This window comes from Gossypium hirsutum, chromosome A02, assembly GCF_007990345.1.
Source record: "Gossypium hirsutum isolate 1008001.06 chromosome A02, Gossypium_hirsutum_v2.1, whole genome shotgun sequence".
Taxonomy (NCBI): Eukaryota; Viridiplantae; Streptophyta; class Magnoliopsida; order Malvales; family Malvaceae; genus Gossypium; species Gossypium hirsutum.
The window spans coordinates 8,891,354-8,897,129 of record NC_053425.1 but is presented as its reverse complement, the minus strand read 5'-3'; the positions used below and the strand labels follow the sequence as shown (position 1 = coordinate 8,897,129).

At 38.8% G+C, this 5,776-nt stretch overlaps 1 non-coding gene across 1 annotated transcript; it reads left to right on the top strand.

The window, feature by feature from the left end:
- Positions 1-4,675: 4,675 nt before the first annotated feature.
- On the top strand, positions 4,676-4,782 carry LOC121216881 (small nucleolar RNA R71). Its single transcript, XR_005913091.1, has one exon. It is a non-coding gene; the product is annotated as a small nucleolar RNA R71 (small nucleolar RNA).
- The last annotated feature ends 994 nt before the right edge of the window (positions 4,783-5,776 follow it).

The following is a 5,776-nucleotide window of genomic DNA, read 5'->3' as shown; positions in this document are numbered from 1 at the left end:
TTAGAAGCAATAATAACTGGTAAAGTAGAATTATTTCCAAGGAATGTGTAGCGCCCCAATTTTTGGGTTTTCTGTGTTTCTGTGATTTTTAAAATTTGTGTGTGTTCTGGTTGGTTAAAATATATATTTTAGTAGGTTAGTGGGCCTTTGGAAGACCCAAACTTAAGTTAAATCCGTGGTAGTCTTTGGAATTTTAATTTTATGAACAGGTGATGCAATTGGCGTTTGGGCTTTTAAGAGTAAAGGGGTAGAAGATGACACAAAAAGGACTGTGGTGTAGTGGCAAGGTGGCGCCACTTAGGGGACAAGGAAGTGACACCATAGAGGAAGAAAGGGGTCCAAGGTTCAAGTCTTGGCTCTTGCAATATATTTTGGTTTTTCTTTTCAATAAATCTGGAAGCAAGTAGGTGCGCTTTAAAGTTTAATGTGTTGGATTTATGACACAAATGAGTTGATGGCCTAGTGGTGGTGGAGTGAGTTGGCATGTGAAAGGACTTTGGTTCGAATCCCTTGGCACGCAAAGGTTGATTATTTTGTTATATTGGGACGGCAAGAGTTGGTGTTGGTTTTAAACTCTGGTGATGGAGGGATCCCACATCAGGAAGCTAACATAAGAGTAGATGGAGAGCTGGCTTTAAATAGAGCAAACCATGAGGAGAGTAGGCATACCCTTCTTGGCTGATCCCTTTCGCTTTGTGACGTGCTCGTTTGGGTTGGGCGTCAGCTAGGAGTGCTCGGAGCGCGGATTAACTCCAGTCTCCTATCAGGTGTGTATTTCTCATTACTCTAGCTGTAGGATGGCTACTTCGGGCCGCGATGGGCCGAAAGAGGCTATGTGGGCCCAATTGGATAAGTTGTTTGATTGTGTAGTAAATATCAGACTAGGCTAGGTGAATCTCATATCTGTGGCTAGATTTGGGCTAAAAGGGCCACACAAGCGTGTGGGCCCATTTGGGCCGGAATTGTTATCCCTATTTAGAATACTTTAGTTTACCAATTACTGAAATGCCCTCAACTTGTAAAATTACCATTTTACCCTTGATTTACAGAATTACCGTTTTACCCTCGATTTACAGAATTGCCATTTTACCCTCGATTTATAGAATTACTGTTTTACCCTCGATTTACAGAATTATCATTTTACCCTCGATTTACAGAATTATCGTTTTACCCTCGATTTACAAAATTACTGAAATACCCTCGATCAATAAAATTACCAAAATACCCCTAGTTTGTAAAATTACTAAAATACCCCTGGTTTGTAAAATTACCGAAATACCCCTGTAGGGTAGAATTACCGAAATACCCATGTAGGGTAGAAATATCGAAATACCTCTGTAGGGTAGAATTACCGAGATACCCTTGTGGGGTAAAATTACCATTTTGCCCTTAGGGTGTTAAATGACTATTTTGCCCCTCGTGCGTAAATGACTAACTTGTGTGATGATTGGGTTAGTTGACGTGGATTTATGTTAGTTATCATTAATTCGTAAGTCTAATGTATTAGTGATCGATTGTAGGATTATCATGTGGGAGATATCGTCATCAATCGTTATCAACCAGGTGTGTAAACGACACCCTCCCTTACACTGAATCGGTAAAAGCCGAAATACCAAAACGTTGGTATTTTATGAACTCACGAGCATGCGAGCGCTCGTGAGACAGTTCTTAATGAATATGGTGCATTTGGATGATTAGAGTGTAGAGTGTGCATTTCCGTGCACAACGGTATTTTTGGGCTTAATGGGCTGAAAACGGGCCAATGGGCTAACGGGCCCACTTTGGTAAAAAGACGAGGCAAGTACTTCTGATTACTTGGTAAACGTTAGAATGAGCATGAAACCTTAGCAATAGGAAATAATTACTGAAATACCCTTGTGCATGTAAAATTACGATTTTACCCCTAGGGTTATTTTTTTTCTAAAAAGCATGATGTTTTGTTTCTGTATACGTATGCCATGACATATTATTTCTGTTGCATGGGACATGGGTTTATATTGATGGAGGAAGCGTTCTAGCAGCCTCGCTGCAATCTGGTGGCCTCGCCATATATATCTGTTCTGGTGACTTCGTCACAATATCTGGCAGCCTCGCTGCAATCTGGTGGCTTCGCCACATATATATATATCTGTTCTGGTGGCCTAGAAACAATATCTGTATCTGGTGACTTCGTCACAATATCTGGCAGCCTCGCTGTAATTTCTGTGGTGTGTAGCGGTTGGGTGGGTCGAGTACTCTACCCACATGGTGTAAGGCTGGTACGGGGGTGTTATGGATGGCTCTGGGTTGGGATTTCTGCATTCATGATATATTTGTTCTATATCTGCTATGGGCCTATGGGTTTCATTCTGATTTCTGTACTGAGCTAAGGCCCAGATAAGTCTGACTCTGAGGTTTGATCTGTTTTGGGCTATGGTTGGGTTATGTTACACACTGAGTTTACCGAACTCACCCTTTATTTTCATCTCTGCAGGAAATTCCCAAGCATAGTGGGCTTGGAGCCGTGAGGGATTCAGAGTGGCCACATCATCTGCAAAGTTGGTTTTTCTAAGTTAGTTTGTTTTTATTATTTTTATATTCTGATTTAATTTTGGGTTTTAAGTTGTAATAAGGCCGCTATTTAAATTTCTTTTTCTGCTATGGTTTTATTTTCTGATTATAGTTATACTATGTCGAAACTGCTAGTGTTAGGTTGCGCGGGTTTTCAAAATTAATAAACGTTTCCAAGACTCAACAAGCATAACAAATGGATAGCCTAAAGATTGATAAACCGGCTTTTCATTCAACCACTGTTTTTACAAAGACCACCCCAATCACTTAAACCAGCGAATGCATACTAAGTCATAAGTCCATGTGGCACGTCAGATCTGGCCATAACGTTTGGGCCGGGTTTGGGGTGTTACAGAATGCATATTCAAAATGGTTTGGTAATTGTTTAAGGTCCAGTTTGGGAGGCTCCTCAATCGAGGGTTTTTGCTTAAGTTCATCGTTGATCTTAATACCTTCGTATTCTACTTGTCTTGACGGATGGTTATTAGGTTTTTTACCTATCTTCTCGTCTTAAGCTGGACACGGTTCTGTCGTCTCCTCTTGTACAATTTCCTGAAAAGAGTCTTGAGTAATATGATCAATAGAGTCAATGAAATAACATGAATCATCTTGTTCCCTAGAGAATCTCATAGCATCATATATTTTAAAGATCATTTCCTTGTCACCTACTCTATGTACCAATTTACCGTCACCCACTTCAATCACGGCTCTAGCAGTGGCTAGGAATGGGCGCCCTAAAATTAAGGGTACTTCCACATCTTCATCCATGTCAAGCACAACAAAATCAACAGGGAAGATAAATTTATCTACTTTTACGAGTACGTTTTCTATAATACCCCTAGGATATTTAACAGATCTATCGGCTAATTGAATACTCATCCTAGTGGGTTTAAGTTCCCCAAGACCAAGCTATTTGAACATTTTATAGTGCATCAAATTAATACTAGCGCCTAAATTAGCTAGTGCTTTTTCAATATTCAGATTACCAATTAACCAAAGGAAAGTAAAACTTCCTGGATCTTTTAGTTTGGTTGGGAGCTTATTTTGGAGTATGGCGGAGCACTCCTCGTTGAGTTCTACTATAGAAAAGTCCTCAAACTTCCTTTTATTTGTTAAAAGCTCCTTCAAAAATTTTGCGTATGTAGGCATCTGCGAGATAGCTTCAACAAAAGGTAAGTTGATATGTAATTGTTTAAAAAGTTCAAGAAACTTACCGAATTGTGCATCAATGCGATCTTTTTTTAATTTTGCTGGATATGGAACCGGTGGTAAATATTCCTCCGGTACTGGATTGTCACTATTTTCGAGTTTTTCTTCCCTCCTTTCGCTTTCCACAGCTTCTTGTGCTAACTTTTTTTCAGATTCCGCTAACACTTTCCCATTCCTTAGTGTAACTGCTTTGACATGCTCTCTAGATTTGGTATTACTAAATAGATTTCCTGGTGGTCTTTCCGAGATTAGTTTAGAAAGCTGGCTCATCTGAGTTTCTAGTCCTTGGATCGGTGCTTGTTGATTCTTAAGTGCTGTCTCGGTATTTTGGAAATGGGTTTTTGACATTGATATAAATTTTGAGAGCATCTCCTTAAGGTTCGGTTTCTTCTCTTGTTGATAAGGTGGCTGTTGAAAACCCTGATGATTTTGTGGTTTTTGATTTCCTTGACCACCCTAGGAGAAATTTGGGTGGTTCCTCCAACCTGCATTATAAGTATTACTGTATGGGTTATTTTGAGATCTAAAGTTATTGTTACCCATATAGTTGACTTGTTCTTCTTCAGTTGTAGGATTGAAGGATTGGTATTCTGTATGCACACCTCCTACACTTGAGTCACACCTCATTACTGGATGTACCTGCATAGAACCAAGAAAACTATCAATCTTTTTATTGACAAGTTCTACCTGATTTGAGAGCATGGTGACTGAATCGATGTTATAGACGCCAGCTATTTTCGTTGGCTTTGTCTTTATAACTTGCCACTGATAGTTATTCAGTGACATCTCCTTTATAAATTCATAGGCATCTTCCGGTGTTTTATTGTTGATGGTTCCGCCAGCAGCTGCGTCAATCATTTGTCTTGTCGAGGGATTCACACCATTGTAGAACGTTTGAACTTGAAGCCAAAGCGGTAACCCATGGTGAGGGCACCTTTTCAGTAAGTCCTTGTATCTCTCCCATGCATCGTAAAGTGTTTCTAAATCCATCTGTACAAAAGAAGAGATATCATTACGTAATTTAGCCGTTTTAGCCGGCGGAAAATATTTTAGTAAAAATTTCTTGCTCATTTGTTCCCAAGTAGTGATAGACCCTCGTGGTAACGAGTTCAACCATTGTTTAGCTTTGTTTCTCAGTGAAAAGGGAAATAACCGAAGACGAATGGCATCATCAGAAATTATATTGATTTTGAATGTATCGCAAAATTCAAGAAAGTTCGCTAAGTGCGTGTTGGGATCCTCATCCTGCAAACCATCAAACTGAAGAAATTGATGTATCATCTGAATGGTGTTAGGTTTTAGTTTGAAATTATTCGCAGCAATAGTAGGTCTAACTATACTAGACTCAGTTCCTGTTAAATAAGGTTTAGTATAGTCATACATAGTACGTGGAGTAGGATTTTGATTAGCTGCAATTGCAAGAGGCAGCTGATTGTTTTGGTTTTCAGCCATCTCGTCGGTTGGGGTTTGAGTATCGTCTTCTCGCTCGTTCTCCGTGTATCGTAAACTATGCCTTATTTCTCTTTGATTTTTGCGAATTGTACAATCGATTTCTTCGTCAAAAAGTAATGGTCCTGACAGGTTTCTTCTAGTCATAAACTATAAAAACCTGCCAAGAGAGAGAAAAAGTAAATTAATAAATAATAAAATAAAATAAAATTGCAAGAAAAATAAATGGCTAAAATAATAAAAATTTAGTGTTCCTAATATTCCAGTTCCCTAGCAACGGCGCCAAAAACTTGATCGCGTGATTCGTAACAAGTAATAAATATTTATAATGAAGATCAAACCTAGACTAACTATTATCATGACGAAAAGGCAAGCGCACCTATCAAACAATAGTATAGTAATGGAAAGACCGGGATATCGTAACCAAGGGAACCAAAAGTACTAGTAATAACTATTTTTTTATTATCTAGCCTAAGAATAAAATGGTTTGTTTTAATTAACTAATTATTTAAACTAAGAACGCACAGAGAAAAGAATTGGGGAATTGCTTTTGGGAAAATCGATTGAC